Source organism: Pogonomyrmex barbatus, unplaced genomic scaffold, assembly GCF_055798465.1.
Source record: "Pogonomyrmex barbatus isolate J1 unplaced genomic scaffold, ASM5579846v1 scaffold7, whole genome shotgun sequence".
NCBI lineage: Eukaryota > Metazoa > Arthropoda > Insecta > Hymenoptera > Formicidae > Pogonomyrmex > Pogonomyrmex barbatus.
Window position 1 is genome coordinate 6,231,828 of NW_028297171.1, and position 12,183 is coordinate 6,244,010.

At 33.7% G+C, this 12,183-nt stretch overlaps 1 protein-coding gene across 8 annotated transcripts in view; it reads right to left on the reverse strand.

Annotated features, from left to right (window-relative positions):
* The window catches only part of trc (Serine/threonine-protein kinase tricornered), a 129,051-nt gene that overhangs the window by 19,695 nt on the left and 97,173 nt on the right, over nt 1-12,183 (reverse strand). The window contains exon 2 of one of the 8 annotated variants that reach the window (XM_089083506.1): nt 1,601-1,704. The exons of the other annotated variants lie outside the window; for them this stretch is intronic. The gene's annotated coding sequence lies outside the window, so the exon portion shown is untranslated. The remainder of the gene's footprint in view (nt 1-1,600; nt 1,705-12,183) is intronic. 8 annotated transcript variants of the gene reach the window in all.

The window sequence follows — 12,183 nt, forward strand, 5'->3', positions numbered from 1 at the left end:
TTTTCTTCAAAAGATCATTTCTAATCAAGAGATGTAAAATGCATTGCAATTTAACTATGACTGATGACTGATGAATATCTTCTCTATCTAGAACTCTATCTAAATTAACAAAGGTACGTGCAATCAGTCTAGAGAAGTGGAGTTGCAAACATATAAATAGCGAACGTTATCTATAGGTATTTTTATAATATAAAATAAATTATCTCAGACATATTTTCGAACATTATACTACTTGTACAGCACTTGTTTTTATATTTAAACGATAAACAAAATTAAATTTATTTTTCTAGATAATTACTTGTAAGACTATATTAAATAAATTTTTACTATTTTAATAAATTTTCTCTGGAATTTCACTTTTTCCCAGTTTCGTTACCTATGAAACTAGTTTATATTGATAAAGATCTAAATTAAACTCTTATCTTTTTCTTACTAGTTTATATTGATAAAGATCTAAATTAAACTCGTATCTTTTCTGGATGAAAATAATATATTTATAAGATGTCTGATGTTCATATTTGCTCTTTTGTCAAAAAAACACGCTTCTATGATAATACAATTTAAGTCAACACGCCTTTAATATCTGTAAAGAGCTCAGCACTTCCTTTCAACAATCCATTAAATTATCATTACGTATTCACGGGATCATAAGTTAGGATGGAGGAGATGGAAAATGCAGTCGAGACTGCTCGGAATTGCATTTTGAATATGATAAGACGAATAAGATCGAGGCCTAGAGCACATCGAGATAAAGGAAGGTATCTACTTGCGAGATCCTTGAAGAGCATACTAATTTTCGTTACGTTCGCAGCTACTCTCGATACTTATCGACTTCTTATAAAAGATAGATTTACAAGATGAGAAATGAACAAAAAAAAAAATCAAGCGAATGTGAGTGATAATATAAAATAATGTTGAGAATAATGAAATTTTTAAATTTTTAAATTTTTAAATTTTTAAATGTGAAATTTCGTGATGTAAAATCATAATACTTGCGATAATAACTGTAATGTAATAATATTTATCCATTCTCATTGCAAAAAGATTAAAAAGAAATAAACGCATATCATAATCTTAAGATGTTAAAATAATTCAGCTACATTGTTATTATTCTTGAATGATATTAATTTCAGTCAATTTTTTAAGGTGTGTAAAGTTGGTATCGCCAAACGCAAATTTTACAAAATTAGTATCGCTTGATTGTCCATGTTTGTCCATAAATAATTATGTCTATTCACAAAAAAAACTGTAATAAACAAAAAATTAGAATAAATTTCATTACAAACATCCCTATTTTTTAAGATTACATGTGGAATTTTATTATCTACCTTTATTCATAATTATTTTGTAATGTTAACTATTAAACGCAAACGCTTACTTATAAAATAAACGCAAAAATTATAAATTATAAAATTATTAATTAAATTTCAAAAAAATCAAAATTTTTAATTAAATTAATTAAAATAAATCATATAATAAAAAAATAAAACCATTTCACTTTGCATTAGTCACGTAATAATTTAACTATAAGAGCGTAATGATTTTGGAGAACATATGCAAAATTATCCGTTTCCTATTTTACTACATTTCAATAACATACCTTATACATTCCTTTCGTTATTAGTATTCTAGAATTGCATAGCATCGCACAGATTGTGGCATCCCTCATCGGCCCTGCTTCGGGAGTGCCGAATTCTTCGACAACTGAAGAGAAACTTTGGTTATTACGCGACTAAATCGAGTGTATGCATATGTAAGTATGTGAGCGCGAGCACGCGAGCGGAAAGCACTTCGGAGCGAGTTGAAGTTTAATTTGTCGAGCGTACAATCGCAAATCTGAACGAGGCCGAGCGCGTAGAAGAGGCACCAGGGTGACGGCGCAACGACTCGCCTCCAGGAACAATGAACAACACGACGAGAAGAAAGGAATGAAGACGGCGAACGAGGAGAAGCATCGATGCGTGTAATCGCGCGACTCTCTTTTCTCATTTCCTATTATTTTTTGTAGTCCCGTTTTAGCCCTGCTGTTCTCGGCAGATTCCTCTCGCAGTTAAATCGCAGCTAAATCGCGGCATCCGATAAGAACTGATCGTGAGAATCATCGGTTACTACTGGAAATGATCCATGAGATAATCGAAGATCTTATTTAAAGCGAGATTGTTCAGAATCTTGGCTCTCTCAGCTTGGTTATTTGTCGACAAACTTGATCTGTGATTGACAACTGGTTTTTGTTATATGTACTTCAAGGATAACAATAGGATAAATTTTTTTTTATTGAGAGAGAGAGAGAGAGAGAGAGAGAGAGAGAGAGAGAGAGGAAGAGGAGATGATTAAAAAAAGCTTATGAGAAAATGAAAAATTTGTATCAATATACGAGTATAAAGAATATCATACTTATTTTTAAATTGAAATATATGAAAAGTAAAAGTATATAATATATATATAAAGTTTGTTAATATTATTAAACACACAAATATTAATATTTGCAGAAAGAAATTAGATAGATACGAAAATCAATATTTAATATAATAATAGAGTTATATAATAGAGATGAGTATCTCATAATATACATTTTTCGCTAAATTATCATGAGAAGAAAAAGATATTCATCAAAATGTATTTCTTATTAAGAATTGCACGTTGTTCACACGATGCTTTTTGTCTGCCATTATCACCGCCATTTGTCTACCATATTATAAAATAGCGTGACTAGTAGATCGTTAAAAAAACAATACAGTCCGGAGCTCTGCTGACAAGCGCGGATACTCGAGAAATAGCACAGGAATATTTTTCCATCGCCATTCATGAAGATGATATATACTCGATAATGCGACAATGACTTAATCGCTATTAATAGTGGACGCAATCTGATACTATCGACGCAGGAATTTGCTCTTCGAGGAAGTTCGATAATTAAAGTAAATGCACCACACTGAATATTGTAAAGAAATATTTCAAAACAAAAACTTCTCATTACAGAAATAAAAATATCGGTTCCACGAAGTTTACTTTAAATTAAAATTACACGCTTTAAAAAATCTTGCTCACTTTGTTAATTTTGCGCGAGAAACGTCAAGTACGTGTTAAATAGGACAAAGAGGATTTTAAGATTGAGAAATGTTAATTATAAAAATGACTTTTCAGTAGAGAGTCTATGTTTTCTACGTCTAAGAGACGATCGCGGAAATATATCGTGTAAGCTTCACAGTCCTGTTGGGCTTCGGTTTATTTTATTTGCAGCCAACGGGAGAAGCCGGCTTAATTAGTTCGCAGGCACGCAAGTCTATGTTTATCGCGGCTCTCGACGAGCATTTAGACTGCGTGGTACTGTTTGTATAGACCGCGCTAGAATGTCCAATACCTTCCTTCTAGAACAGAGTTCCTGGCTTTTTGTACTCAATACAATATACGTACACTCTTAATGCGAACACACGATTGCTTCATTCAATGCTAAAAACAGAACTGTATGATCAACGGAACCACAAATTAAATAAATAAAGTAAAATATTTAGTTCCGAGAACAGACTTTTCCAAAATACAAACATTTTTTGTCCGTGAGAAAAATTGAATAAATTTAACTTAACCACTGAATTAAATAATTAAACCACTAAATATCACATCGGAAATAAAAATGTGCGACTCTTCGTCAACAATAACGATTTCGTTAAATCGAGGCACAAAAAAAAAGAAACAGATGAGCAAAATGGGTTGGAACGACTATTGCCAGAAATGTCAGATACTATTTTCGCGTTTTAACGCATAACGTGCGAATTACGCGGCCGTCTATTTCCGTGGAGTGTTTCGCGTTCTGTCGTAGAAGCGGATAATGGATCCCGGTACTTGCAAATCTACGAGCGAGGTGAGAGAAAAACAAAAAACACGGAGGAAAATAAAATAAAAGGGAGGAACAAAAAGGCAGGTCGTCAGATCTCATCCAGAGCGCCGATAAATATCGTTCGCGCTTTCGCTTTGAGAGCCAGCAGAAATCGCGCGTTCGCGTGCGAAGTATGCGAGAGTATGCGTGTACAGCAAAAACATATTCCTTCCGGTGGGCCGTGTACAAACAGCGTTTCGATCAGAGTGCAATAAAACGCAAATCGATCGAGGAAACGTCACCGTTTTCTTCCGGATCGGTTACACGCAGAAATAATACAATAAACTGAACAAGAGTAATCTAATTCGAAAGGGGGAAGCGAAGTAATCTTGCTAAATGCCGATACGCATCGTGTCGGTAAGAATTAGATTTACATTTTCCGTACGGGCGACTCTGGTAATATTATTACTAGAATTCAGTTAATTACAGTAATTGAATTAAGGAAGTTCAGCTAGAGAGAGAGACGAAAATCTAATTCGTGATTATGATTTTGAAGAGAAATAATTGCACAGCTCATAAAGAGCTCAATTTAATGTTTTTTACAAATATAACACTCTTAATTACGTGCGCTGAGTTATACAGAAGATAACGATTCGATTTTGTTCAATTTAGAAAATATTTACGATAAATATTCGCAAACATGTTTCCACAAACATGTTTTTTAATAAATGGAAAAATTCCTGATCCTACAAATATGGTTAATCCGTATTTTCTAAATAAATATTTATCAGATAACCTCATCAACCCGTTCGTACTTTCCGCAGACTATTTAAACAATGCACAAGTCATTATTTAAACGTTCATATTCAACGTTTACGTGACTTAACATAATAACACCGGCTGTATTTCATTAAATTAAAAAATTAATTGTTTAGTGGGAAACGGTACATTCGCCACGTGACCGCAAACGCGTGTGTCTTGCACGCGTGCCCGTACATGATAAACGCAGGCCACGTGCGAGACTACGTTTATATTCCACGGCAACCGGTAATTGGATCTAGCCTAGTATCGACCGGTGAAGCATGCGAAAATAGACGCTGACCGACGGTGACGACGGCGACGATGGCGACGATGATGCGTCGCTAATCGCGGACACATCCGACGACGATAGGACGACATCGGCTGACGGCGTGGCTTCGTCAATTGAATGCTAATTAATTTTATCATCTTCAATCAAAGTGATCAAAGTAAAAATAACCAAGAGATAAATTTGCACATAAAACGAAATAAAGGAAACAAGCTATCTTCAAAAAGATTTTTGCTAAATATTCACTAAGACAATTAAAGATTCCTTACAAAAGCAAACGAAGACATAATGTGAATTTTTGTGAAATTACTTTTTCGTAAAACTCAGTACCGAAAAGTGTGAATATTTTCCTCGCACATTCTATGATAAATCCGACATAGAATTTTACTCAATAAAGATATTAAATCGGAAAAGATAGTTTCTTAGATTTAATATTATATATTTTGACAATTAAGTTTTATATCAGATCTTTCTTAGACAAAATCTATTTATAACTTGCGAAGTGACAAGACTTTTCTTATTCGCTTTATAATATTATAGCCCGTTAAAATATGACAAAAAGAAAACCAAAAATTTGCGAATGTTATTATAAAAGAAAATGAAGAGTCGAAATCAGACGGCCGGAAACGGAATTAAATATGAAGTAGATATGAATATTAATCACATCGGGCATTGCTGCGCCAATAAGTTATAGCGATTAACGGTTTAGATGTTAGCGAAAATTGCGCCGTCGTCTTAATTGATACCGCAGACGCAACGCATGAGAGAATGCAGAAAATTGGAGCTGCACCAACTTCTCCGCAAGAGAAGGCAACGTAGTCTGTAATTCGCGATAGTAAGCGACCGGAAGTATGTCGTCCTCGCTATTGTGTCTACAATTCGTGCATTCGTCGCGGCATGAACATGATAGCTGCACCTTGAATGCAACACGAGGATGACGCTCGTTGAACTTCGGTTAGAAATCGTGTGAAAGTGAAAACTTAACGAGTTCCGCGATTCTTTATGGAAGACAGTACAGATGGGAAAAAGGAAGAAGGAACAGGTAGACGCTAACTAAATGCAAATGTTAGAATTACGAAGGGGTAAGGGAGAGAGGGAGAGAGAGAAAGGGAGGAAGAAAGGAGGAGAGAGAGAGAGAGAGAGAAAGAGAGAGAAGGAAGACCTGCATCGAATTACAGAACGCAGTGGAAATAGATAGACGCATTGCAGGCTCGAAACTCTCATCTTGCACCTTTTGCGCTGTATTTTCAGCGCGCGCTTCGTGTGATGCGTGAAACTCACTTAATATCGATATGTCGTGTGCAATTTTCATGCGAGAAAAATTTGAAATCGGGTATTGAAGCCATTTAGTATCAAATAAAGATTATGACATACGAATAGTAATTCTACGAATTCCAGCCTTCGTTTATTATTAAAAGAAATTCCATTTTGCAAACACATGAAATTAATATTTAATAATTTCAATAAAAAAAAAATCAAATTGCAAAAGTAAAATTGCAAAAAAATTATGATCTTTCGAAAGAGGAATGAGAAACTGCAATAAGAAATATCAAATTAGAAATCATATCATTAAAAATATCTGTAATATCTTTATACAATAATTATAAAATATTTGATTACTCAAGTTCACATCACAGTCGTAATTGCGACAACAAGTTAAGAACACGAAACGAAAGTTCTAGTTTTATCCACCGATGCAAAACACCGCTTTTGCGATTGTAAGTCATCTCGTGTCATCAACAATGTTCATCACATTACCCCAAATACATACGTAAGCAATGAGGCCTTTATTCAACCAGTTGAGGAAAAGTGATGGACATCGAGATACATCGCAAGACAAGCACGATGCGGCCGTAATTGCACGCAGAGATACCGGAGTGCTACTGTAATCTTGATGCCAGGAACGACGTAACAGAGGTGAGCATGATAGTGCCCCTGTGATTAATGCTTGCCTGAATTAGAATCGAGTGCGCGTAGATTTTCGTTTCGACGTCAAAGCCGCGTCGCGCTTTGAAAACGTATCTCGCACGATCTCTGAACAACTATGGTAAATTTTAACGAAAATATCCACGATTGCAGGTAAAAAGCATTAACAAACCGTTCCGACGAAAATTAATTATACGAACGGTGAAATATAAATTAATAATTATAGCACATAATAATTATAAAAAAAAAAATTTCAATACAAAACTGTCAACTTTTCGAAATAAATAATCGAAGCAATCCGTCGATCAATTTTATGAACAAATTTTAATTGAATGTAATTTAAACATTTCCTTAAAGTGTATTTAATAAAAATACAAAAGATTGTAGAAAAAAAAATATTCAATCCAAATTTCGCTCGAAAATTTTTACTTAATATTAAATAAATCTGTGTGTAGTTAGAAAGAAACGTGCGGCTTTTCTCAAATCATGCATCTGTATTTATGCAGATAAGCTATCCCTGCATTATTCACCTTATTTGAAAGTTAAAATACAGTACGTATAATGGAATGTCAAATATAACGATTCAATTTTTCCAGATTAAAATGGTAATCAAATGTCTCATATCGCGGCATAATGCAAGAATTAAAGAATTATAAACTTAATGAGATTTAATTTCACGTCTCTGCCGCCAATGCGGGACGAGCGAGATGACAAATGAACTCGTCGAAAATTAAAACCATTTTCACGTCAAATAACGGTTTTGGCGTTTTTCCTCGTCCTCGGCAGAATAATAGAAAAGCCAGTGGCAAACTCGCCTGACGATACTAATGCAATACCTGAATGCAGTTGCACACGAGCGTATCTAACCGTGTGCGGATCTATTTTTACGCGGATGCATTTTGCTTGGTGTCGCGCAACGAGTTTATTTTCCAACGCGTGTTGGAGGATGAGACGGCAGCGTAATAAATTTATGAATGAAAAGATATTTTTAGTTCGCAACCGTCGTTCTAGCGATTTTCTACGAGGATAATCCGTAAAGCTGTAGAGGTATACTTGAGAAGCTCTCTCGGTTAAAAGAATTTTTTGTCGCGATATCAGCGTAAACGCACGTAAATCGAACATGAGAAAAATTGCATCGTATTTCAATAAAAATATTTTTATATGATACATTTATACTCAAAATTAATTAAATTAATGACATGGATGATATTTAAAATCTAAAATATTTATTAAGTAATGGAATTCCTATCCCAACATTAAGATTTTAATTTAATTAAACTTCAATTTATGAATTAAAAAAATTAAACGTAAAAAATTAAATATATTATATAGACATAATCTGTAATTAATTAAATTTTATTAAAAAATACACAATAAGGTTTCTACATTATTATCTACCGTTTTTCCATTTGATGATTAAAATTATTTTTATATCTGACTAAACCATTTACTTGATTACCATTACTTGATTCGAAACATTCTTCTTTTAATTTACGACCTACATTCCTGCCATGTATGGATGAAGCAATAATGGATGAGGCAATATTAAATGAGTCTTGTAACGCGGAAATACCATCGGCCGGCTGATTGAAAATGCATTTCTCGGAATTGTAGCAATCATGTCGCGCGATCTCACGGTGGCGTAATAAATCTTTCTTTACGAGAGAATCCTCTGGTGAATATTACAGCATATCGATCATATGATGCCGCGCACCTGTTCGCGCTAGCGCTGCATTTTGCGACAACGACGACATGATTCATCCACGACGACTGTAGGCGTCAATGCCATTATCCTTATCGGCGCATTTAAAGAGATTATTCCCGTTCGATAGCTGTGCAAATAACGACGTGATGTCGCTCATCACTCTCGAGTACGTTAGCCTGGAAGACGAGCGAAGTGCATATTTAACGCGGATTTAAGTGCTCGGCTTGACCATTCGCCGATCGACCATTGGCCGAGTTCTAAAATTGCATTTGTAACTCGACTACGCGATTAAATCATCGCGCAGATACAAACTGTTAATTGCGCTTAGAGCTTAGCGGTCATTTACGAGATGCGCTTGTCTGCTCGCAAAAAGGATTACTCTCCACGTAGCCTTGATATCTGTGTATTAGGTATTCAAAATTGCAACACCAGTAAGAACAAAAGCTCATTCTCAGTGTAATTAGCGGATAGCTTTTTGTTAATAACAATTAATCTTATTTTCCATTAAAGCTGTAATTAAGCTTGTAGATAATAATAAAATAATGGGAAATTACATCCATTTATCTATTTTATACAAGAGCTCTATTTAAAAAGAATTTGTCAATTATAAATAATTAAACACGTTACATTTGGTATAAAAATTAGTTAGAAAATCATGCCGAATATAATTCAGATTGCTTCGAAAGAAGTCAAATTTTTTTATAGAAATAGGAGGCAATAGTCGATTTCATTAATCTCTCTCAAATTCTCGTTAACGAACGTTGGATTCGATTTTTAGTGCCTCGTTAAAGCCACTAAACAGTTTCAACAATCATCAATGCTAACGGACATTGATAAAATGGCCGTTATTTGCTTGAGAGAACTTGATGAATCCATAAGTCTTGCAAAATATTCGTATGGTCTGGAATATAGACGAGAATTATCATTTATGTTCAAATTCATTAACCATGAAATAAATCACACACTTTGTATCACACACTTTTATATTTTCTAAAATATTCTGATAATAACATAGTTTAAAATATATATAATTTATAAAACAGCTATTTTAAATATGTATTTAATGTTAAATATTAAAAAAAATTAGATATCAAAATTACTTTAGGCTCTCTTGAGACATGCGAATAAAAAATAATTACTTGCGAGAAGCTGTGCATTGAAAGTAAGACAAATTCCGGTAGCAAGATTATCGCTGTCGTCGTAAGCTAAGAATAATGTTATCTGTCTGAATGAGTGCTGCGTTCCCATTTGCGCATTCGGCAGTTCTTCAATATCGTTCATCTTGTAAAGTGGAACCGATGAAGACATGCGCGGTCGACACAATTTCGCTTAGCGGGCTTTTACCACATTTCTGATCTATTATTTCACTTCGTTCTCAATTTGCTCGCGTTTCTCAATTTTGCTCGGTTCGAAAATAAAAGACGTTAAATGTATATTGCAATACTCACGACGTATAGGCGCATTTTCAAGTTACTGGTAGTAAAAATAGCAATGATTCTGCGGACATCATTACACGATGATGAGAGGGCAATAAAATGCCATGGATATAAAAGATACATCATATCGTGATCGCCACGAGGCTTTAACGATTACTTTACCTCGCGACGAGCATCTGGATTAATTAATGCCTATTGTTAAAATATCTTTGCGCTAAAGCGAATCGACGGTGCACTTAATCGACGTTCGTATCCATTATATTCGTTACGCGAGATTATACGTAGCGATTATCATTATTATTGCATCTATTATCACCAACGTTATAATCCGCGATTACAATTAATAGAGTTAGCAACTCGACTGGTAACGAGATGGTAACGATTGCTCTAATGCACGACTGCTCTAACGCGTTTAATCTCGCTCGCGAGATACTAGCTTCACTTCAATGCATTAATTAACTTTCCGTCTCTCTTATGCCGATAATCGAGCTCGTGCTGTTTGTTGGGAGACATTCTTTTTGTTTTTGCTAATGCGCCCGACCCGTCCCCCAGTTTTCACTTTCCCCTCGACTTAACCGATGGAGAATGAGGAGAGAAAAAGCGAGACGGCCATTATAATGGACGTTTATCGTTAAAAGCGATTTCCATTAACTGCAGTTCGAGGCAGCGACCGACCGAGGCGATCGATCCGCTCAGAAAAGTGAGTATCTATTGAAAACTTTCATTCACCTTTGCATGTTTTTGCGCAAATATCGCTCATAGCAATGATTATCAAATAAATCATTTTTCATAGATTCTTTCTTAGCATTACGTGAAAAATGAGAAAATGTGATAAAGTAAAAGCAAAAATACTGTAGAGATTTTATAAATATAATTTCTCTCTTACACATTTGAAGAAAATAAAAAATACATAAGTTTGAGAAAAATATTTAATAAAAAAAGGCACATTTTACCAAAATATTTTAAAAATTTCTCTCTAGAAAAATATCTTGGATTTAGCTGTTCATATTTTTTTATTGTTATTCAATTTTACTATTATATTTGAAACATTTTTTAAATTGTATTTTTAATAAAGAATAGATAAAAAGAGTTATCAATTACCTTTTAAATTTTACATTGTATGTTGCAATATTAATTATATTAATATTAAATCATAATTTATATTTCGATTGTAGTTATAAAATATAATTTATTAAACATATTGCATTGCTTATAATTTTTAAAATTTAAAATTTGTACATTTTATTCAATATTCAGATGTTTAGTCATCTATTTTAAATGCTTTTAATAATTAATTTTTTGTACATTTAAAATTTATAAATACAGAGAAATAAATATCATGATAATGAAGTGAATTTAAAAATAAATATATCTCAGAAATATTTTATGTTCTTAATACCTAGATACCTTAGAATTTGATATTTTATAAAAATAATAATAATAATAATAAATGTATAATCCTACGTATCCTATAGTTTCAACATTCATAATCGTTACGTGATTATAAAATGGAGTGACGTGACTATCGTTTCTTCTGGCAAGTCATTAAGTCTTTGCTGATTAAAATTAATCATTAGCGTTGCTCTATTTCCATAGCCTTAATATTAACAATGTAAAAATGCATGCTAAAATTAAATTGCACGATATTGGACGCGATATAATTGCGCGATATATGAAATATTGAATATTTCCTAATAAACATCAAAAATGCACTCGCAGTTTTTACGATGGGTCCATCTCAGAAAAATATTCATATTACGAGTGTCAGATATTCAATGCGAGTATGATGTAAAACGGAATAAAAGTTGCTTTACGTAACGCGGTGTATATACTCGTCGGATTACTTTTCTCTAGCAAGAAAGCCGAAGGTCACGATCGATCTTCAAGCCCTGTTCAGATCGAACTCGCGGAATAGGTCTTGGCATTCGCTCTTGTTTGACTTTCTCACGGATTGCAGGATCCGCGTTCGAGATACACGAGAAAGGATGGATAGAAAACGCGAGAGATACAAAATGAGGTAAAGGCGAATCTGCACAATTCACTTTTGGCGATGATTTCGAGTGAAACATTCAAAGCGAGAACTGAACATGTGTTTCCGTAAAAATAATCATCGCGTTAAAAAAAAAAATGGGAGAATTCAAAATATACCTTCGTTTGCATTTTCGATAAACATTTAACATAGATTTGAAATAAAACATACAAATGATGCTTCAAT